Source organism: Equus caballus, chromosome 29 (assembly GCF_041296265.1).
Source record: "Equus caballus isolate H_3958 breed thoroughbred chromosome 29, TB-T2T, whole genome shotgun sequence".
NCBI classification, from domain to species: Eukaryota; Metazoa; Chordata; class Mammalia; order Perissodactyla; family Equidae; genus Equus; species Equus caballus.
The window spans coordinates 18,512,974-18,537,738 of NC_091712.1; the positions used below are offsets into that span (position 1 = coordinate 18,512,974).

Below are 24,765 nucleotides of genomic sequence, written 5' to 3' on the forward strand. Positions count from 1 at the left end.
TTTTAAAAGCTTTTGCCAATTTTTCTACAGCTTTTTTTTTTTTTAGGATTTCTGGAAGTTTACATATTAATGTTGTCTTTTCTTCCCCTAAAGTCTTTGAATGGGTTGTTGTTTGGAGGTCCAGCCTTTAACAGTGACAAGCTCTTGCTCTCTGCCTCAGAAGATGCTCAGAGGTCCAGGCTCACCTGTGCTGTGACAACCAGGCCACACCCCTGAAGCAGAGTTGCGAGCAGGTCAAACCAGGCCAGAGCCTTCCCGTCCTTACTCCCATCCTTACTCCCAGGCTCACGGAGCTGGGAGTCTGCAGTCAGCAGGAGACATGAAAAGCACTGTGGAAGCTATGAGATTCCTTGTCTTCTGTCAAGCCTTCAAGGAAGTTAAACTTTCTCTAACATGCTACAAATAATCGGCTCTGTGATTAACTGGACTGCAAGGCAGGCATCTCCCTGATAAGTCATCCAGATTTCTGAGGAACGTTGCAAAAGGCCCTCAGCAGTTGCTGCACAGGTCTGGATCTGACCGTCATTTTGAACATCAGACTCTCTACCTGCCCCGCTCCCACCTGCCACTATTACCCCAGCATCTCACTGTCCGGTGTTCTCACTCACCGCCACCCACCAGAATTCCAGCCTGGGCAGGATTAGCTTCTCCCCTGTGAGAGGGACGACAAGGCGCTGAGGCCGCAAATCCCTTCTCTCCCTGAGGACAGAGTGCTCTGCACGCTTTCTTGCTGACCCTACCCAACCCCCACCTGGACGGACTCATGAGGATGGAGCAAGCTCATCACTTTTCTTGTGTATGTCCTGTGGTTCCCTGTGGATCTGAGTGACGGGTCCCACTTGTGTGTCTTCTATTCTTGCAGATTTCCATATCCAATCATCCCTCAACCTGGGCAATGCTTCCCTCACCCATCTCAGGTCCCTTCCTTTCTCCTCCTGCTGCCATCATCATAGTTAGACTTGCACAATCACCGTTCCCTCCTAACTACCCCCTCAGTGCCTCCTCCTCCACTCCATCCTTCACACGGCCACGAGCATCGGCACGTCAAATGGTGATTACTAGTGCGTACACACACCTGTGGGCTTCTGCGCTGCCTGAGGATGCTCTGCAGTACCCAAGGCGCTGCTTGCTCATAAACACTTCCAGTTGCCTTTGTGCACGGGGTGATCGGCTGTGTAGTATTTGCCATGCACACCAGATCTCTCTCCTTCATTCTGCTCTTTCAATATGTAGCATCAGCCTTTCTTTTTGCGTTTTTGGATAATAATAATAAGTAACGCTCATCTAACACTAAGTGCCTGAGAGGAGTGTTGCCTTCCACTTCCTCAGTCAAGGGTTCGCACCCGAGACCATCTCTGCCGCTCGACCGTCTCCTCGTGCCCCACCTCAATCTCACTGTGATTCTTGGTTTACTTGGTCAGGGGAGAAGCAAGCTTGCTCACTATCTTCAGGACACTGTTCCTCCACATCTTTTAAAGGTCTAAAAGCACTCAAAATCCCCTCTTTTTAAAGGCTTTCACTGTTTTAAGTAAGGGTTGGACACTGGTGCTGGCATAGCTCCCGCTCATCTCAGATAGGACGGCGGCGGGGCAGAACCGACAGTAAGTGTCAAGTGGTTACTCATCCCCACTTGCTCCTAAGCCAGGACAGGATGCGATAAGAGTCTCTTTTTAGCTCTGGCAGGCGTGTCCCTATGGCATATGATGGTTCAAATGCCACCCCTTGTTTAAGATAAAAATTACTTGACATTTTCTAACATCCTGGGATATGCTGGAGAGCAATGGGAAGCAAACCAATGCCAAAGGTAAAGAAGTCACTGAATTCAAGGGGTACCCCAAAGCTAGGGCTGACTACTGTTAGATGTGGCTACAAGGTGGGCAGGGCCATGGCTCTGTATTTTCTTGCAGGCAAGGAAAAGGAATATCTTGGAAGCAAAGCAACTACTTGGAGAACTTCTCGTCTCAACCAGTTAGAACTCAGTGAATCCTTCAAGGTAACTGGAGTTAGCTGGTTCCCTGGGACCACCAAACTTGGGACAGCCTAGAGGTTCAAGCTTACATATGGATGTTGACAGAAAAAGGGGTCACGCCAGCAACAAGGGAGAGAATGTACCATTCCATGGACATTAACCTCCGGGAGATACTCAACAGCCTGGTGGGAGGGGCGGGGGTACGGAATGGTGTGAAATCTGTCAGCAAAATGTTGGCTCATTTTTCTCTAGAAATATTCTATCTGCCCTAGGGGATGGCTCAGGTGTTGGCAAGACTCACCCCCTCGGCTATCTCAGAAAATATCAATTCTCAGCCCTTCTTCCCATTATGAGTAAGAAGAGAATCTGCTTGGACCGGGGGTGGCATGTGCATGCCAGCAGGGTGGTGAGGTCATCTGAGCAAAGGTTCCAGGGATCTGGAGATGCACGGACAGTAACGACTGACTACAGGTTCTTAATGGGCAACAGAAATTTAATCCTCCTGTTCCACTTATTCTCAGGGAAAACCTTTTAGAACCTCTGCTATCCTTTTACTCCTCTTCTGGTTTCTCATGTGTTGGTAATGACATCAGGTAATAGACTGACTGAGCATTCTTTATTAACACACGAGAAACCAGTGATGGAATTGGAAGTGATCTCCACGAGCTGGGATGAATTATAGTCGAGTCATGTGCAAACTGATACGATTTCCCTGCTCCTGAGAACTCGGTTGGGGCCAGCCCTGTCTTCCCCTATGTGCTCTGCCCATGTGCACTGCAGTTCAACAAATAATTTGTATTTCAATCACACAGCTCTGGAGCTTTTGGTCCAGTAAAAATAAGAAGAGGATATTATGAGTTCTCTCGGATTTTAAATACGATTTTTCTAAGAGATGTTACATAATTTAAAAAACCCACAAAGACTTAGGAAAAGGAAAATTTGATTTTCAAAATACCCTTAGGCCTTTAGTAAGTGTGTTTTCCCAAGTCACATGTGACTGTGACAGAGCAGCTGATTAGAACAAGATTCACAAAGCCCCACAGCAGACGGGTCCATTCACATGCTGGATGGCTAGGTGGCATCCGACCAAGATGCTGCCGGGGGAGGACAGCAGGCCAAGGCCAGCGACACCCACCATGCTGTGCATCAGAATCGCTTGGGAAGATTACAGTCCCCACCCTCTAATTATGAATAAACAGGTCTGGGGTGGGGCCCAGCAAACTATATATTTTTAAGAGCTTTATCAAGCTTCGATTTTAGAAAAAAATCACTTTAATGAACTATGATCTGTTTCAAACCCATGATGATATGATTCTAGTTGAAATGTTTCATTTCAATTAATCCAGACTTTCCTCTAGGTGAATAAATATGCAGATATTTACTACAATTTAACATTTGAACCAAAAGAACACCGTCTTCTTTTTTTTTTTTTTTTAAGATTTTATTTTTTCCTTTTTCTCCCCAAAGCCCCCCAGTACATAGTTGTATACTTCTCGTTGTGGGTTCTTCTAGTTGTGGCACGTGGGACGCTGCCTCAGCGTGGTCTGACGAGCAGTGCCATGTCTGCGCCCAGGATTCGAACTAACGAAACACTGGGCCGCCTGCAGTGGAGCGCGCGAACTCAACCACTCGGCCACGGGGCCAGCCCCAAGAACACCGTCTTCTTTTACGTATTTTGTTTTTTAATGAAGCCAGCTAAGGACTCTAAAATCGAGATAATCATCTTATATCTGAGTTCCAAAAACCCACCCAACTCCACATAAGTAGGAAAGTTTTCCTTTCCCCTTGTGGAATGTATAAGAGTTATGACCAAGCTTTCTTGGCGTGAAGGACCTTCAGAATGCTGGTAAAACCTGACGTACTGAGTGCCACCTCCTCAGGAACTCTGGAATGATCACTCAGGCATCAAGAGTAGTCATTTTCTACTATTGTTACTAAGATAATACATTTTTAAACAATTTTTTTAAAATTAAAGGATAAGAAATCATTTCCCTAGATTTCAAAGAAATCACAGGCTCAGATCATCTACTGTTAACACTGAAGTTCCAAAAAACATCGCAATAAAGTTTTACCTAAAAAAAGTCCTTACAGGGGCTGGCCCCGTGGCCGAGTGGTTAAGTTTGCGCGCTCCGCTGCAGGCGGCCCAGTGTTTCATTGGTTCGAATCCTGGGCGCCGACATGACACTGCTCTCACATGTCTCACAGCGTCCCACATGCCACAACTAGAAGGACCCACAACGAAGAATATACAACTATGTACTGGGCGGCTTTGGGGAGAAAAAGGAAAAAAATCAAATCTTAAAGGAAAAAAGAAAGTCCTTACAGCTGAAGGCTAAAATTGAAAGCTACAAGCTGTCATTGCACTTAGGAGGATTAATAATCTCTCAATAAACACAGCCGTGTGGCAAGTGCGGCTTGAAGTGTTTTATGTGTGTTAGCCCATTTGATCCTCAGAACAACCCTATGTTCCATGTAGTGTTATCATTCCCATTTTACAGATGAGGAAATCAAGACAGGTTGAGTGCCCTGCCTGTGCCAGTGCAGCTAGTAACTAAAAGTGTTGGAATTCGACCCAAGCAGTCTGGCTCTGGGGGTCACAGACAGCCTGCAGTCCAGACATCAGGTCTGAACTTCCAAGTAAGTGAATCACATTAGCAAACCTTTTAAGGTAAAAGACAGCATCTACGTAAGGAACATACCAATGTTTAAATTGCTATTATTAAAAACCACTATATCACAATGATCTTATCTCATTTGCTTTAGATTTAATGAAACAATTTTCTAGACATTCACGACCTTGTTTTCAAACCTTTTAAAACTATCCTAATTCTCTCAGTTATTTTAAAAAATTCAATAGTGTATTATTTAGCATTTCTTCACCATCAATACGCAAAGCAAATTCTACACAGCACTGGATTAAACGACAGGTTTTATTTCCATTTTATTGGCAGTACCTTCTGTGTTTACTCATTTCGTTAAAAGCTAAAACTGGTTATTCCTCACTTGTCACCTGCAGTATAAAAATGGAACTCTTTAAAACAAAAACACACAATTACTTCTGGGGAAGTCTTGAATGAATCAGAAGTGGTACAAAGCAAATTTTCACTGGGGAGCTTGTCAGATGAGGACATCAAACAGGCTCTCAGCTCTCTTTGTACTTTCAGCTCATTCCTGGGAGAGTGTGCGCGTGTGTCCCATTCATTAATTTCCTCATTGCACAACTATTTATTAAGCATCTGCTATTTTCAAATTATTAGGGCAATAACGGTCAAAAGTCCTAAATATCAGACATACCAATATCAAATGTAAGGACAAAAACATTTTTCAAATCCTGTTTAGAAATGCTTAAAAATATCTGCCACTTGGAAATACCCAGTTTTCAGAATACAGCCACACGTCACTTAAAGACAGGGATGTGTTCTGAAAAAAGCATCGTTAGGCAACTTCATCATTGTGTGAACATCATAGACTAAAATTACACAAGCTAGATGGAATAGTGTAGTACACACCTAGGCTGCATGGTACTAATCTTATGGGACCCCTGTCATATATGTGGTCCATTGTTGACCAAAACGTCATCATGCAGTGCCTGACTAACAGTTCACCATACTTCAAACAAACCTCCACAGTGATTTCCTTACATTCGTTTCAGCAAGTTTAAACTGAAGTTGATGCTTCCCCACACAACTGGCAATAACATGACATAATACCCCACCTAAATAATATGCTTCTAAAGAAGACCAAACGTAGTTTTTGTTTAAATCTTTATCAACTCAAGATCCTTTCAAAATACAGGTAGGTGGCTTATTAAACCTTTACAATTTGAGAAAATTATATTTCTAGCTTTAAGACAAAAACGTGTAAGCCTGTTCTATAACTTTGGAGTTCAGGTAATTATGACATATATGTGCAAGTTGTTCCAAAATCAAATAAAATCTATGATAAATTGATATACAAGACAGAGCTCAGATAAATAAAATCTCACATAGAAAACTTGTTAATTTGACATTATGATTTACGGTACTGCATGGATATTTTTTACGTAAAGTGCACGGCAGGTCATGTATTTCTCTTAAGAGAAACAGGTCTTATTTTAAATTTCAAATAATATATGTCAATTCTTTTGCCCAATCCTAAAATGACAGAGTACAGAGTGCAGCCAGAACACACCCAAGCAATGCTATTCTTCTCCCTGCGCCTAGGTCCACACAGAGGCCAGGGCATTCGTTGGCTCTAGAATATTCTCTCCTGTGCCAAGGTCTTCCACAGGGGTGTGTGTGTGCGTGGGCGCGCATGCACGTGCACATGTACATATACCTGATGTTCTCCATGCTGCTGTCAGGTTATTTAAATCAACTAAATAATAAGCAAATTCACATTAAGAAATTCTGTCCCCATAAGTCAAGCATCTCCATAGAGTATGTGAAAATAAACCAACTCTTTTTGGAGATCCCTTGGAGACAGCCTCCTAGATGACCATGACATGCAGTTTCTGTGTGCCCTCCACAGGACACAGTGTATTTGTTGCTGGTGGACTCCATATTTCAGCAGGGATTAGACTTTTTCAAATCAGTTTCCGTGTGGATCTCCACAGAACAGGAGGAAAAAACTGGTCTACACAGGCTAAATTTGATAGCAAATGGAAATATCTGATTTAGAAGACTGATACCTGCTTGAATATTCCACAGTCTGGCCAAGGTGTTAACAGGTTTTCAAGTCCTAAAACACAGTCAATGTCGTGGGCCATCTAAAACTGTGGTGAGCGCCAATGCTGTGATAAATGACTGCGGATGCGCTGCTGTAGGCAGCATTGTGGAGATGTTAGCGCTGCTTCCCAGCGGCTCATACATGCAAGACAGGCGAGAACTGTTTTCATGGGAGGCTGGTTCACCCAGTCTTCTTCAGGATGGGAGAATGTTTAATAAATCTGACTTTACAGAAAGCTCTATAGTAAGCTAATAACCCAACAGCTGCACACAGTTCGGATTAAGAATCAAGACCTCAAAACATAATTCTCAGGGAGGAGGAATTTATGGTACAGTTTGTCAAATTCAAGTTTTATTTTATATCCGTAGGGCCATGGAAAGGAAAACACTCTCTTCTCTGACTACAGCTCCCTGACAAAAGAAGACCCTGCTGAAGAGAAGAGGCTCGGCCTCCAGGGCCTTAGGCAGGAATTTTCCGGATTAGTGGCTGCCCAAGCAAAAGTCAAAGCAGAGTGGGACTCAAACCTTCCCCAGCTCTGCTTCTCGTACAGACCCACAATGCCTGGCGCAGCCAGGACCCTCTCACCACTGACAAAACCCACATGCCTCCGTTCTACTCATGTGCGACTACCCAGATGCAACAGGCAGGCAGACCTCAGAGAACCTCTGGGTCTTTCCACAGTCAACAGTCGGGGTCCCAAACCCTCTGCTGCCCCTTCCCCTCCAGGTTATAGATGAGGCCTTTCAGCAGACACCTTAACGTGGCTGCTGGTGTGGCCACCGAGCGCTCGAGGGCTCCATAAGCATGTGTGCATGTGGGGATGGGATTTATGCTAAAAGTGGCAACTCCAGGTCCCGGGGGCACTGCCATCGCCTAAGTAGCCCAGAATGGCAACGATCAAATCCCCCATTGGAAAGATAATCAGAGGATGAACAAGGGTCGAGGCCTGAGCTCTCGAATCTAAAGTTGAAACTCTAAAATTCATGATCCTCTGAATTCCTCAGAGGACTGATGGAAGACACCATACGTGAAAAAATTTTCTTCGGTCGTTCATGTTTCTTTCATATACTTCATTTGCTTAAGAATATATATTTATGGAGCGTTTCAATACCAGAGAAGAAATGTTTTCAAATGGATTGTGGGTCACAGTAGATGCCTTTGAGAGAAAAACGAGGAATTCTGTGTAACTTGTTGGGCTGTCAAACTTTAAGGACTCTTCCGTCAAAATGATTTTGGTCAGTGAAAACTAAAACTAACCAGATGTGTGACAAATGTTTATGATCAGGGTCAAGAGTGTTGACTCTTCAGCAGTTAGCTTTTAAAACAAAAGAGCTTTGACTAAAGATGAACTGAGTGCAGCCAAAGCTGGTATTTAATGCTTCTTGGAAGAGTCGTGAACTCCCAGCCATGGCTTACAAAGCCCACCAATTCACAGGAATCGGCCGCGAGTGGAGATGAGAACACTCATCTCTTCATGGCAACGTCTATTTTTAGGTCAGCACACACACACATACAATATGATATGGTTTCCCTTAGAAAGTCAGAACTGCCAGATAGTTACCACATTTCTAATTTTAAATTTGAGTTAACAAACACCAAAGCAGAAGCTGAGGCTTTTCATTTTTGCTCTACTAAAATTAAACCAGAATGTCATGTACTCACTTACCCCTCATTACTAGCGGCAAATTACATTCTAAAAAATGTAAGTAGATATCTTTTGGTTGTTATTCGTACATATTCACACATACATGTATAACACATATATAAACCTAGACAACAAGGAAAGATTACCAGTTCACTCTAGCAAGAAATGAGTGTCTTTCCACAAAATCTAATGATGCCTACACCTTAGATCCCATGTTTCAGAATACAATAATTTAAAAGATCATTTATAGTATTAACAGCACTACAAAAGCTATCAGTTCTGTGTAAAGGGGGATTTTTATATCTATATGAATCTATGTTATACACATCTTAAAAACTGCACACGTTGTACATGTTAAAATCAGCAAACTTACAGATATCCATGGTTATGTTGCTTATGTCTTGACTTATCAGCTGATGGTGAAAGAGGCAGCAAGAGAAGAGAAAATAGAAGTAAAATAGGAAGTAAAAAGATGAAAAGGAAAGAGGAGAGGAAGAGAAAAGGGAAGAGGAAGAGAAAGAAAGAAGAGGAAAGAAAAGAAAGAAGGAAGGAAGGGAAGCGGGGGGGAGAAAAGAAAGAAAGAGAAGAGGGGAGCAGGAAAGAGGAGGGAGAGGAGCGGGCTGCCTCTCCTTATATCGCCCCTAAAAATTCACCCACCCCTCCGACAAAACCAAAAAAGGTCAAGCTCCAACTCGGATAGTCAACTGTGTTGGTTATTTTAAAAACATCCATTCAGCTCAACAGCTGAGCTGAATTGTTTTTGATATACAGTCACTCAATCCAATTAAACGCATTTATTCATCCACACTTGAGGCCAGGGTTAAGCCGGGGAAGGGAGGCACATCCCTGCCTACATTCCACATATTTAATTACGGATTACTACATTCCTTTAAGAAACAGGTAAGTTTCGTTGCACTTGTAGAGTGTAAAGTCACTCTAGTCTATTTTGATTTTAGATGAAAAGAAACGCAGTCAAGAATTATCTGACCAGTTTGTGTCACTCCCTACATAAGGACTAGCTGCTCAGACTAGCAGATTGCTGTGCAAGGGGAAAGGGGGCCGGCTTAATCCTGAGAGGAGATTCCCAGTGAAGGCAGCAAATTCCCTGAGGCTGGAAGGCTGAGTGGGTTGGCAGGGAGAGGCATTCCAGACTGAGGAGAATATGGATCCAATGGCGCAGTGGGGAAGGCCATGGCATCCCGGAACAGGGGCTGCCATTGCTGTGGGAGCCCAGGTGCATCGGGAAGCGTCACTGTCTCAAGAGCAATTCACCAGGCTTCCAAAGGACGTCACTCCAGCCCCCTGGGCTGTGGGCTCACGAGCAGGGGTAGGGCCACAAACTTGGACTTCCAGCTAGACTGGCCAGGCTCCTTCTCATCCCTACATTTCCTACACTGCCCAAGAGTTCCCACCCACTTCTGTTATGGGTTCATTTTAATAATAAAGGTTCTGAGGAAAACACACATACACACACAAATCTGAGGCTTGAGAGCACAAAGAACCTCTGTGGGTCAACACCTCATTTCTTTAGATGCCAGGTTGTGGCTTGTGCAGCCTCCCAGGGCAGTCTCCTCCCATCACACTGCCTGCCTCCACGTTCTGGACTGTCAGAGGTTGACAAGCCCGGAGGCACTGGGGGGAAATACACGGTACCCTCAGCAGTCACAGTAAGTGCTCAAAAACAACTGGAATGAACGAATAAATGACCAGTGTTTCGCATGGCTCACTCAGTAAGTACATGATCTCACACAAGCCGTCACGCCAGGAAAGTCTCCTCACCACACATGTCGGAGCCCTGGTTCCCAAAGGACATCTTGAGTTTGCATCCTTAAGTGTAAACAAGTTGAAAGCAAAAACAAACAAAAAAATCATATAAACTAATTTCTCACAAACTCCACAACCTTAAGCCAAAACTCAAACTGAGGAAGAAACAATAAAGCAGTCAAAGGACATGGTGGCAACATATCAGATTACAACCCACGCCCTAGCCACCATGTCACTGACTTCACAGCACTTCCCAGCAGCATGGATCACTAAGCAAGTGCTGCCTGCGATGTCAGCTTGAAGGATTCAGCTCTAATGTTAGCAGCGAGGGTGAGACTGTAAAGCATGTATTTTTGGATACATAATTCAAAATGTGGAAATAAACATTTAATACGGTCAGGGCCACACTGTGTGTGTGTGTGCATGCTTGCACTGGGGTTTGGATTTGTGGATTGGTGGGAGGGATGGGGAACCCATAGAAAAGCTTCCTCTGATAGAATAAGCTTCAATTTCGTTTAAAAGGCACAATATTTTCTACTTTTCTTCTGCCATCCAAGCATCACAAACCATGTGGATATGTCAACAGGTCAACTCACAGCAGCAGACACACAAAGCGTAAATCCACTTCCTCGGTACTCGCACTGTCCAACACAAAAGGCCACTGCAGCCTGAACTAATTAGAACGAAGTCAAGTTAAAAGTTCAGTTCCTCAGTTGCACTAGCAACATTTTTCAAGCGCTCAACAGCCTCCTGTGGCTAGTGGGTCCCCTACAGAATGGCACCAACCAGAGAACATTGCCATCAATGTAGAAAGTTCTACCAGATGGCAATGACTCAGACCCATGGGCTGTCCTGACCTTGTTTCAGGGGGTAGATGGGCCACTGCAGGGCTGAGAAGTTCCACCGGACCCTCCTGATGCGGTCCCCTACACACCTCCAGGCACTTCCAAGATCCTCACTTCGACACAGACAATCAGAATATGACTTTTGTCTCTCGCGCGTTTGTTCTTAACTTTTGGGGAGTCACAATCTCTTTAGGAAAAATGCTGAAAATAATGGATCTTCTCCTCCGTTAAATGAACTTTCAGAAAAGAAACATTTTTCATAAGGTTTTTGGGAGATATTCTAACTTTCTAAAGCCTGTTTTCATGGACCTGCTTAAAAATATCTGCTGAACCAAATCGTCTTTTACATGGTCATCTTAAGCACAACTTCCCTGCAGTAACAACTTTGGCCTCTACCTGCCAGAAGTTCTCTGTCAGCCTTTTTTATTTTTTTTTTAATTTGACTCCATTAATTATAGAAATCATCAGCTCTCACATTAGCCAGAGATGCTCTGCATAAAAATTAGTTCAGAAAACTCTCTCCATTAAAATGCTGAGGTAACTTGTTCTCCTCAAATCTTAGAGCATCCATTTACCATCCGAGCACCACTTTTATCTGGAGCTACTGAATAAATTGTAATTTACTTTTAATGAAATAATTATCTTGTGAAGGACAAAGGTTGAAATGTTTATAGCCCTCTGAAGCAAGAAGGCTCTTTACAACTTGTGCAAAATTAAATGTAAAAATAGCACTAACAGACAACGTAGACAGGAAGACAGCTAATGTACAAGTTGGTGTAAAATCAGCTTCATCCAGTGGGAGAAGTGACCAGATGAACGGTCTTAAAAAGAAAAACACACAGAGAGATAGATGGCAGACTCCAAAGGTTTTGTCGTAGGTCAGCTTCTCTCACGCTCCTAGTGAAACATAACAGTTCATCTGATGTGACCCAACTCTCTAAACTCACTTCAAAGTCTCCTGGTAAAACTACCTTTAATTTTTGCTAAGTTTTAACTAAAGTTTCAAGACAGACAAAGTCTGAAAGTAAGAAAGAAGTCAAGTTGTTTCAGTGATTTATTTCTGGAACATCCTTATTGAATGACATCAATGTCAACCTTGGCCTCAGCAGTGAATCAACATTTTATAGACAGGACTTTACAACAGTGGAGAGAAGATGGGTTAAAAAAAGAGAGAGAGAGAGAGGTATCTGACCTATACTTGCCTACAGTGAACAGGTTTTTTTTAAAAAGCTTATGAACTTTATCAGTATAAATTATAGGGGAAGAGAATTTCAGAACACAGAAAATGGAATCAGGCGGATAAGAACCTCACAAGTACCTTCTTTGGGTTAGGAATCACGGCAGGTATTTTAAATTCTGTCATTTAAGCACTTTAAAGAGAGAGAGAAGGTTGAATGAGGGGAGGCACTTCCTCTCCCTGAGGGCAGGGACGTCGTTTATTACTGTTCCTTCCCCAACACCTACACCAGGCCCTGGCACACAGGAGTGCTCAGAAAATAATAGTTGATAAAGAATGAATGCCTGGCAGTTAAGAGCTAAAAAACTTAAAGGGGAAATAAGCAGAGCACAGCCCACTCCTGTCGTGAACAGGAAAATTCTGTCCCAGGCTTTCCTCCTCGAGTTCATGGGATTCACAGCAGGAGAAAAAGCAAAGCCCCAAAGAAGAACAAATCAGGTTACAGAAAAGACCATTTAAGTATTTAAATGAATACAAAAGAAACGACGAGAGCTTAATCTGAAGAGATGGCAGAAACTTCCAATAAAAAATGGATTGAAGACAAAAAACGGTTATCAAGCCAACGGAGAGGGAAGAAATAGGCTGCACATTTCAACAGAAGCAAGCTACGACAGTGAGAAGACATTTACAAATAGATGTGTATTCTTGCTCAGGACATTTCTAACTCTTTCCTGCTCTCCCACCTTGAACCACCACCTTCCAAATATAGGGTCTTCTTTCCAGGCAAGACTGGAATATTTTCAAGCTCTGAAATCTTTGGATTACAGAATCCAAATAAGTAGAAGGGATCTTAGAAATCCTCCAGTGCGACACTCATTTTAATGAATGAGGCTCAGAGAGGTTAAGAACTTACCCAAGTTCACACAGCTGGTTATTAACTAAGACCAGGGCTGCTCCCACTTGCTCTGCCATGTCCGCAAGAAATTTTCTTCCTCTGCTGAGAGGAGGGAAAGCGCTTCTCGGGAGCTTTGGGAGGTGGGTTGAGGGGGGCAGAGCACAAAGCTTGTTGGCTATCATGGCTTTCACGTTACGTTCCTCCCATCTGTTCCCCACTCCACCTTCTTACTACGACACCCCTTTGAAATATTTAAGAAGCGTTAGCTGCCTGCAAGCTCCTCGAAGCCTCCAGAGAGAAGAACTGATAGAAATCCAAAGAAATAAATTCCATCTCGAATGGGAGGATCCTGGTTGGGGTATAAAGCATCCCGTGAAGCTTACTCATCCTCTTCTGTGGCATCACAACATTTATCCCATCACGGAATTAGAAAATAGTCAACATTTTTAGTAAAAAATGTATGAAATAATAAAGCCAAATGATTATGTGTGTGTGGCTAAAATAAACATCTGGTGGAAATGAAGACGATGAGCATAATGTGCAGAGCCACCCACCACTTAACAGCAGGCCCACGCTTTTATTTTCACCCCGGCTTAAACCTCCAGAGTCATTAGCTGTGTTAGGTATCCGAAGAAATACTTGCAAACAAACGATGTCATTTGTCCTTGGGTTTCATCATAGTAGCTGTTAAAGAAATGAACTAATCACAAAATAAACGAACGCAGCTGTATTTTACGACCATTCTAGCACATGGTAAAAAATAAATTAATCTTAATTTAAATTAAGCTTAAATTAAAAAAATCTTTTTCTTAAAAAATCTGTATCAAAAGCAGTATTAAAACTTTCAAAGGTTATTTTACCTTTCATAACCAACTTCTTAATTCAATATATATTTTAAGCTACTGAAAATCAGCTGCTTTCCTATTTGGGTCTTGGCTGGAGCGGCTTTGTTCTTGTTCAGTGTGTAACATGTGTGCAAGTACATGTGTATACTTTAAATTTTTGGTTAGATGGGGTAAAGTTAGGTATGGAATTTTCAGAATGTATGAAAAGACCAGGGATTAAAATATTTAAAGTATTTGAAATCTTAAAAATCTAAAAATACCAATATGATTTCTCTGTTCAATGACCATATGTATCAGAGCCTAAGTTATTTGCCAACTTTCCATACTCAGAATATAATTGGAAATCCAGAAAGAAACAAGAGGCCTCTGATTAACCAAAACACAGTTCACAAATTGTAGGTGCATTATTTATAAAAGCCCTTTGGGTTTCCACTCAGAAACAAATTGTTCTTTCTTTATGCATAATTCTATCAGTACTGGTTATATAGGATACAGACCCTACATAGCTAATTAGAAGTGAACAACTTCTAATTAAAAAGAGAAAATAAGCTATAAACCCAAGTGAATATATCCCATCTCAAATGGACAGGTCATAGATTTCACTGCATAAAGAGCAGCACAAGAATTTTTACCTTAACATGGACCCTAAGAAGGGTGAGCGGCCCTAGTGAAATACAGAAAACGACGTAGAAAATAAAGGTGACAGGAGAGCTCAAGAACACAGCAGTCTGTGTAGACTTTGCTAGACCTGAGATGGGATGCTCATAAAGAGGTGCTCAGACGTAAAGCTCAAGGAGGTCAACACCATCGGGAGACCAGGAAGGTCTAGGGGGGACACCAAGCTCCTACGGAGTTGTGGATGTTGAGGAGTGAATGCGTGGTGAAAGAAATAGGTGATGGCTTGAGGTCAAGAGGAGCTTTATTTAGGATGGAGGAAATTTGAGCATGTTTTCAACATGGGGATGAGGAACCAGGAGAAAGGCAGAAATTGGAAATAAGAGAAAATGGGGACAACAGTGTAAGCAAAGAGTGGGAATGGACGGAATGAAAAGCACAGAGCAGTAGATAGCCTTGGAAGACCACCTGCACCCCAGGAAGGTGTCTTCAACCCCCATCAGACCTGCTTGCTTCCGTCTCGGTGGTTCCCCAAGGAAGTCATTTAAAACAGTGCTACTCAAAGCCGGTCCTCAGACCAGAGGCATCAGTATTAGGTGGGGTCTTCTCTGCTGAATCTCTGACCTTACCCCTGACCTACTGAATCAGAATCTGCACAGCAACAAGATCGCAGGTGACGCCTATTAAAGTTTGGGAAGCCCTGGTTTAAGCAGTGGTTATGAACATGGGCACTGAAGTCAGACAGATCCGGGTTCAAATCCAGCTCTACCCTGACCCCATGGGATGTGCCCTTGGAAAAGCCTCTCTAAGCCTCAGTTTCTTCCTCTGTAGAATGGGGATAATGATAGATCTATTTCTCAGGGGCCACTGTAAAAATTTAACGAGATAGTGTAGGTAAAGAGCTTGGCATTGAGCCTGGCACACAGTAATGATGGATGGCCCGTTCCTATTGTTCATCCCTTCCTTCAGCCTACTTGGATAACAGCTTCATCATGTCCACATCCGAACTCCTCCAGGGCACGAGTTCACCAAGGACAGGGAACACGCTTCAGTCTTCATCCCACAGCTTCCAACCTGGACACCTGCACACAGGTGTGCAATATAGAGGTGAAGCACTTAATTCCCATGTGCTGAAACGAATCCAGTGCTGTGACGTGGATAAATCAACCATCCCAAAGCAAAGATTAAAGCTCTTTCTTTGACTATATTGACACAAAAGCCAGTTAGAAACAGGTTATGAACTTGTCTAGGATTAAAGTATCAACTTTCACAAGAGAATAAGCAAGTTATGAGGCGAAATACATCCCTCTTTCAAAACCTCCTGCAGGAGCGAGTGTCCGCAAGAAAGCGAGACAGAGACCTCTTTGAATGCACGTCAAGGTGCTGCTCTGCCCGCTTTGAGGTCAGCCATGCACACCACTCCGAGACACTTCACCTAAGGGATGAAGTCGAACGCCCGGGAAAAATACATAAGTCAGATCACACCACTCAATGACTTTCTTCCTTTTAGGCAAGGCTCCAGTAATGAAGTGGCTGACTTCATCGAATGCACCTTAATTTCCTGTGTTGGCAAAAGCATGTATACACAAACCCCACCAGGCTTGTAATAGTAAGATGAATCTTTCTGCTTGCCTTATTAGATATGGAAGAAAAAAACCCAAGAACTTACAACACAGAACACCCACTTCTGTAGTGAATAATGTATAACAATGGCAAAAGTATTTTATGGAACACAGTTAAATTTTGATATGAAGAATCCACAAGTCATTCCTATGCATTCAATTCAATCAACTCACATTTGTGGAGCACCCACTGGGCAGTGGGCACTGGGCTAGACCCTGAGGTGGCAAGGGGGCTGGGACCCGAATGCCCCTTTGGGCTCCCCCCTACAGAGGCAGGGACCACCAGGACACGGTGTGAGGCTCTGCAGTACAGGCTGGAGTCAAGGCCCTGAGCCCAGGGGCAGAGGCCAGAGGAAGCTTCTGGGATAATCTCAGTTGATATCACCTCTCTGGGAGGTAAAGGAAGGTGGAACACTTCCAGGAGACGTACCAGCAAAATCAGTGACATCCAAGACCCTGAGGGGCAGGCTAAGGAGCTGGGCTCTGGCCTCTAATCAGTGGGAAACCACAGAGGCTTCGGCTTTTGAGGAGGGACGTGATCAGATCCTTAGGAAGGTCATTCTGAAGATGAATTGAAGAGTAAAGAATTTAGGGGCAAAAGGACCAATTAAGGGCAATGCAATCATCCAGGAAAGGGACAGAGACGCTCAGGAGAAGATGGTGGGCAGGAGCATCATTTCAGAGATAGACTTAGCATCCTTGGTGACCTATGGGGAGAGGAGTCAAGGGTGAGGACATGGCTTCTGGCTCCATTACTAAACAGTGAAAGCCCAGCACTGCAGGAAAGCTCCAGAAAGGGGAATCCTCCTGGTCACAGGGAGGCCCCCCAGGTCAGTGCTTTAACATAGAGTTGCAGCGACTCTCCTAAAGGCCCAGGCAGCCCTCAGTGAGGAGCTGACTTCTCTGAATGTCAACAATACAAAGGCACCTCTGGGGGTCCACTCGCCATGGCTCTCTGCATAGCCTGCAAACCCTGAACTGCAGCTTGCTGCATAGCCTGCAAACCCTGAACTGCAGCTTGCAGGACATCCTACATCCTCCCAAAAGCCAACGGCCCTTTTCTTCGGGTACAGTTCCTCACTTGTAGAATTTTAAATGACTTCAGGTGTTGCTGAAGATGTTCTTTCTGAATTGAAATTCAACATCTTCCAGAAGCATGGCTGCGAGAAACAGTATGTCTCAGGAATACGAGCAGAGACCCCTGGGGCTGCTGAATGAAAGGAATGGAAGCCGGTGCCTTAACGGAATGTTACTTGGAGAATTACACTCAGGGCATCGGAATTAGCATTTCCCTGAGGGCTAAAAAGCGTTGTTCCACTCCTGACAGGAGGAAACGCGCCCATCTGTCACCTTCTCTCCTCCTCAGAGGAGTGACAAGGATGAGCCACTCCTGGCAGGACACCCAATGGGGTTGGGTGAGAAGCAACCAAACACACCTGGCTTCTAGCTGCTTCTCTCCAGGACGGGGAAAAGCATTTGAACCTTGCAGTTGTTCTCAGGAGGGGACGCCCAGGCATTTGGGCCAGGGCAATGCTTTGTTGTACGGGACTGTCCCACAGGACAGGGCGTTTACAATTCTCCACCACATTCCCCTCAATGCCAGCTGGAGTTATGATGAAAACCAGAAACACCTCAAGGCTTCCCAAACACCCCCTGGGGTTGTGGACTGCCTCTGGTTGAGGACCACAGCATATTCACCGATGAAGCTCGTCTCTATAAATATTCTGTTTCTCTACCTGATAAAAATAATTACTGTTCCTACTGGTCCATCTGATATGTATAAAGTATCAATCTTTTTTTCTTTTTTAAAGGAGCACTATGCCAAGTAAACCGTATAGCTCATTGCTATTTTTTTAGCAGAAGAAAATCACCAAGCTAAATTACAAAGAGACCATAGCTATCTCTGGGGTTTAAAAAGGCTGATACGGCATTTTTCCTTGGAGAATTTAAAAATGAAATAAAGTTCAAAATCTAAAACCAAGAGAGTTTTTAAATCTCATGTTTAAAATCTCTTGCTTTAAAAACTCCTAAAGCAAGATTTTTAAAAAATAAATTCTGGAAGATCAGAGGACCTATAAATCAAGCTTGAAGAATCAGCGAACCAAGGTAAAGAACCTCAACATAAAACTTATACAGAAGGCTCCCTGGTGATTTATATTTCCAGATGTAGTAACAATAGGAGTGAAATACAACTTGCCCTTCTGAACTCCAGCCCACACCTGTGACAGAATCAGGGAAGGACTCTGTATCAGGAATACGCTTATAATTCATGTTTTTAATTCCAAGGCTTCAAGTGCTAACATTTAGACAGAATGTACTTACTAAATTATATGCATCAAATTGTTAGTGTCAATGTCACTGAACCATAAAGTAAGTTCTTTTGTTTTTTTAAAAAAAATCTAATCATTCCCAAACCCAAAACACGCCGAAGGGCACCTAGAGGAGTAATTGCAGTAACCAGCACATATTGGCAGGAACATTCCAGTGCTTTCACGCAGTCAACAAACCCTTAGGAAGCATGCTCAGACAGATGGCACTTAAAAAAAACAACTGCATTTAGATTTACAGGAAGATTTTTTCACTTACTTCAAATTTCTGTATAATCCTTGTTCCTCTAAGTTAAAGAGGGGGAAAAAAATCACACTGTAACTCCTTATTTTCCTAATTAAAAAATAAACAAAACACGTTATATCCTCTAATCTGGCTTTGGATGTCCTCAAGTATTTTCTCTGAGTCTCCTTTCAAGGAACACTATTTTCAAATTCTAAACAAAAGATAAAATATCAAAAGTTAGCCCAAGGAACACTGTAGGAAATCCAACATCACACGCAAACAAGGCAGCCAGCTCTATCAGAAGTGACGATTCAGAAGAGGGAAAATTTAGAATGGGGCTTTCCAAAAGGCGCCCGGATGCCAGATCAGAAAATAGGTGAGGGCTACATGCCCAAAGTTTCTCTGAAAAAAGATCGCCAAAATATGAAAAAGAGTCTTCTTTTCAAAGTCGTCAGTCCCCTGGTGTCCTTGATGCTGAACGTCCACAATCTGGCCTTGGTGTGGCCATCCATTACGGGGTAAATCCACGTGAAACCTGAGGACACACAGCCTCGGAGGACGCCGTCAGAGCAGTGAGGCAACGCTACACGGGACGGGCCTTTTATGGCCTGAACTCAGAGCCTGGATCCCAGTAATCTACCAGAAATAGCTCCTGAAACTCAGAGGAGCCCGTCAGCTGTTGCAACAGGCCTGGCCAGCAGCTACTTCAGATGCAGCAACACGGATCATGGTGTCTTTCGGCTCATTTTATGGAGAAATTAAAAATGCAATGGCAGTCTACTGAATGCGCTATAACAGTACAGAATTGAGTGCGCAAACATTTCTCTAACTCTAGATTTGGGGTTAAAAAAGAACACGTAAGCGTTGATAAAGCTCCAATACTGAACATTCAAAAGGTAAATATATACATATATATACACACGTATATTAAACAGCATGCTAGAATGGCAGATGTCGATTTACAAGTTTACAAACCGTGTAGACACCTGTGGATTTCTTCTCACTCCCAGTAATTGTAGAAAATGAGACATCAGAAGAAAGAATTGCGTTGTAGGTACTTCGTCTAAAATACCACCAACATTTTGTCTGAAAACCAAAGACAATGATCTGAACTGGCAAGACCTACCTTCAGATGGATCTCTGGTGGCTCAAGTCGCTTAAAAACCAGAGGAACCTTAACTAACGAAGAAAAGGAATTTTGAAGCACAATTCCTTCTTAAAAGGTTATTTCGATTTTTTAGATATTAAAACTAAACACTACCACTCTGCTTACAAAAATACTTACAATTGTTGGTGTCCTTGCTGTTAAGAAGAATAACAGAATGTCTTCACTGTTCATTCTAACTTCAATACACACCACAAAGCCAGAACTCTGGGGCTGGAGAAGGAGCTTGGTGGTGAGGCCCTGGGCGGTGTGCCTGTGGGTATCAGTGCACAGACCACCAGCTGCATCGGGCAGCCAGCCGAGGCCTCCGAGGCAGGATCTCGATTCCTGTTACTAATTAACCCTGCAGGACAATGCCACCCCCCGAACAGACAGTCCTGTGGCCAGATGAAAAGATGGCAGATACCCTGGACAGCGGAACGACACCAGCTTCATGACTATTTTCTGCAAGGACTAAAAACAATTTGTCCAAGCCAAATTTTTTACCCACTTCAAGATGACAAGCAAACAAAACGCCACAGCATGACGTCTGCTTCCTAGTCTCCGCCATGGCCTTCATCTTATTTTCCCTTTGACCAATTTTGCTTTTCATCCATTTTTAATTTTGTTTTATATATTTATATAAGCTGCTTTAAACTCCTCCTGGAGCAGAGCAGGGTAAAAGTAAAAAACTGATGTAAAACAGTTGACTCTCTGGGTCTTTTAAGAAAAGAGAAGAGAAGAAAATCAATCACTGTTGTTGCAACAATGCAGTTTTTTTTTCCCTAAAAAAAGATTCATTCCTACAAAACAAACATCAAACTTTTGGATCCTCTAAGTTATTGCTCACTGCTCTCCTGTAGCAACCAAACTGGCCTAGATGAACGCACTGGGTGCAACAGAATAATTCTTCTCAGCTTCCTCTTTTTGTCTTTGTTCAAATCCCAGTTAATTCTACCTGCACAATCCGTTTAAACACTTTCCTAAGTACTTTTGCCGTCTGCCAAACTCAGGAAACTCTTGTCACACACACTTTGTTTCCAAAAAATGACAGTAATCAGACTTGATATGCATGAGAGCAGATTTCATGATATATCCATTAAGGAAATCATCTATTACGAATTAAAATTAAAATAAGAACCAGACTTATACTAGACTCATGCATTTCCAAGATATTTGATAATTATTTCTAATTTGCTATTATTTAACACTAGTATTGAAACAACACGGTAGTCTACTATGCTTTTGAGTAACTGTTCATTGTATCAGCTTTATCATGAGTTTTAATCCTGCTTTGGTGGGTTAATCTAGGAACCATATCTATTTATGATATTGTTTCTAAGAGAAACTACATTCATATTTCTATTACATCTATTTCATAACAACAAGGAACATGTGGAAACCAAAATTTAAAACAACACCATTTACAATCATAACAAAGAAAATAGAATATTTAGATATAAACTTAATATATACAGGATTTGTAGGCTAAAAGTTACAAAATGCTGATAAAAGACAACCCAAAGATCTAAATAAATAAATAGACATATACTGTGTTCATGGGTTGGAAGAGTTAACATAGCAAAGATGTCAATTCTCCCCAGAACAATCTACAGATTTAATGCAATTGCTATCAGTATCCCAGCAAAGACTGCTGGTAGATATAGACAAGCTTACTCTAAAATTTATATGCAGAAGCACAGGCCTAGAATAGCTAAACAGTCTTGAAAAAGAAGAATAAAGTGAAAGTAATCAATGTATCCCATATTAAGGTCTACTATAAAACTACAGTACTGGAACAGAGAACCCAGAAAAAGACCCACACAAATATACCCAACTGGTTTTTGATAAAAAGTGCCTTTCCAAATGATGCTGGAGCAATTGGATATCCATAGGCAAAAAGAAAAGATGAACCTTGACCTAATGCTTACTCCTTACACAAAAATTAACCCAAAATGCATCACAAAGTTAAACGTAAAACATAAAACTCTAAAACTTTTAGGAAAAAAAATAAGAGACAATCTTTAGGACCTAGGCAAGAGTTCTTAGACTTAACACCAAAAGCACAATCCATAAATGGAAAAAATGATAAACAAGAATCATCAAAATGTAACATTTTTGCTCTGCAATAGAGCTTGTTAAGAGGATGAAAAGAAATGCTACAGAGTGGGAGAAAATATTTCAAATTAATATCTGAAAAAGGACAAATATCTAGAATATATGAGAAACTCTCAAAGTTCAAAAGCAAAAAACCAAACAGGCCAATTAGAAAATGGGTACAAGACCGCAGAGACACTTCACCAAAGATACAGAGATGGCAAATAAGCCCCCGAAAGAGGTTCAACATCATTAGCCAGTAGAAAAATGTAAATTAAAACAATGAGATATCCCCACACATCTCTCAGAATGGCACAAATAAGAAATAGTGACAACACCAAATGCTGGCAAAGAGAAACTGGATCACTTATACATTGCTGGTGGGAATGTAAAACAGCTCAGCTACTCTGGGAAACAGAGTTTCTCAGAAAACAAAACACGCCAACCCAAACTACCATATGACCCAGCAAGTGCACTCCTGAACATTATTCCAGAGAACTGAAAACTTATTTTCATACAAAAACCTGAATACAAATGTTCATAGTAGCTTCACTTGTAATAGCCGAAACCTGGAAACAACCCAGATGGCCTTCAATGGATGGATGGTTAAATAAACTGCTGTACATCCAGACTGTGGAACACTCCTAGGCAATAAAATGGAGCAAACTCTTGACACATGCAACTACCTGGATGAAAATCCAGGGAATTCTGCTGAATGAAAGAAAGTCAATCTCCAAAACTTAGATGCTGTATGATTCCACTTACGTAACATTCCTCAAATGACAACACTTCAGAAATGGACAACAGATCAGTGGTTGTCAGAACTTAGTACTGGGGCGAAGTGACATAAAGGGCAACATGAGGGGTCCTTGGTACGGAACCCTTCTACTGGGCTACTGACTGTACTGATGCCAATATGCTCATTGTGATATTGTTTCATAGATCTGCAAGATGCTACTGTTGGGGGAAACTGGGTAAAAGGTACACAGGATCTCTCTGTGATATTTCTTACAACTGCATTTGAATCTACAGTTATCCCAAAATTCAAAGTTGAATTAGACATTTTTTTTAAAAACCTACTTCAAATGAAACTGCCAAATGCAACTCATTTACAAGTCGTCTACTTAACTGTATCATACTTTAAATAAATCTATAGATTTACTATCTGTCCTCAATGCCATCTTAAGAAATTCAAATTGGAAATGTTTCCTTTTCCCTACAAGAATGGAAGTCATTAATCCAAAGTAAAATATTTGATACAAAGCATTGCTTTCCAATTAAATATGTTTATTTGGCAGGTTGTACGGATACTTAAAAAGAACATATCCAATACCTAGGACCTATCCACTAGTCAAACAGGAGACCTCCACATAATTTTCAGAAGCTCCATCCACCGGCCAAGATGGTTTATTTTCAAAATCTGACCTACACTTGAGAAATAGCAAGAAAACAACTCTTTAAAGAAGGAGACTGGGTCATCTCACATTTTAATGCTACTAAAAATACCATAGAAAACAAGTTTTTGAACTCCAGACTCCTATAGTCTTGAAGGTTTCATTCTTGAAAATAAAGGACAAAATTTCAGCCTTTCAGTAGAAAGGGCAGACTGAGGATGCTCCAGTGCCCTTTATCCTCTCAGATGCCACAGCATAAAACCTAGATCCAAACAGCCTGACCTGCGCTCCTTGAGGGCCAAACTAACCTGCACTGGACTTTATTCTAGAAGAGACTAGCTCTGGGGAATGCCATGGAATGCACAGACGAGGGCACGCTTCTTTTGGGTTCCCTGAGGGACAGCAGCACAACAAGCCTAAGAATTGCTCTTGCCTCTATCTCCCATCCCCCAACGTCCCTTCAGCTCAATGCCCCGTCCAAGCACTGGCCCTCCTTATTTCTCTCTTCCTCACCACCAATCTGCCACAACCACCATCTCCTCTCCCCCAGTCCTCATTTGCTCCCCTATCAGTTCTGCAATTTGATTCCAGCTCCCTTCGTACCCCAGGAACTGCTCCCCCCAACCACGGCCTCTCCCAGAGCCTCATCTGGACTTGGCCTTTCTACAGTGTCAGACACCTTCTGATACTCCCACCTTTCTGGAACATCATCTTCTTAAAAATGTGACACTACTTTCTTTGGCTCTCCCCAGGCCTTGCTGACCACCCTCTCCCACCCTCTCCTCAGTTGCTTCCCTGCTCCTCCTTCCTTCCCTCTCCCTCGAATGTCTGTTTTCCAGGATGCAGACCTTGGCCATCTCCGCGTGCCACCTCCCCCAGAGTGAGCTCCACCACACCTGCAGCAGAATTCAGGATGTTGGTGAGTTCCCAGAGTTCAGAATACCAGGACCTCTCACAGGAACACGGAACTCCAGACAAACAGCGCTGCACTCATCCTCTCCCACGACACCACTCCTGTCTTCCTGATGGACCACAGCCCCTCGGCCCCTCCTCACCGGAGCTCATCTCCTACGTCTCAGCACTCACCGAGTCTTGCTGCCTGAACCTCCGCCCTCCTCTCTACTCCACTTCCCCGTTGATGCCCTCATTGCCTCCTGCCAGGACTACAGCAAGAGTCTCCAACCTGTTCTTCCCTCCCCCATGGACACCTCCCCACACCCATCCTCCCCACAGCTTCCAGAATGCCTTTTTTTTTTAAAGATTGGCACCTGGGCTAACAACTGTTGCCAATCTTTTTTTTTTTTTTTTCTGCTTTATTTCCCACAACCCCCGGTACATAGTTGTATATCTTAGTTGCAGATCCTTCTAGTTGTGGGACATGGGACGCCGCCTCAACGTGGCCTGACGAGCGGTGTCATGTCCGCGCCCAGGATCCGAACCCGGGCCGCCGCAGCCATGGAGCCGGCCCCCAGAATGCCTTTTAAACAGTCCCA

General features: G+C 42.9%; 1 protein-coding gene across 50 annotated transcripts in view; it reads right to left on the reverse strand.

Annotated features, from left to right (window-relative positions):
• The window catches only part of SVIL (supervillin), a 224,100-nt gene that overhangs the window by 126,203 nt on the left and 73,132 nt on the right, over positions 1 to 24,765 (reverse strand). For 7 of the 50 annotated variants that reach the window (XM_070255521.1, XM_070255507.1, XM_070255515.1 and 4 more), the window contains exon 1: positions 18,671 to 19,359. The exons of 21 other annotated variants lie outside the window; for them this stretch is intronic. The gene's annotated coding sequence lies outside the window, so the exon portion shown is untranslated. Of the gene's footprint in view, positions 1 to 18,670; positions 19,360 to 19,922; positions 20,258 to 24,765 lie in introns of those variants that run through there. 22 more of the 50 variants (XM_070255527.1, XM_070255513.1, XM_070255538.1 and 19 more) reach the window with 8 other exon arrangements.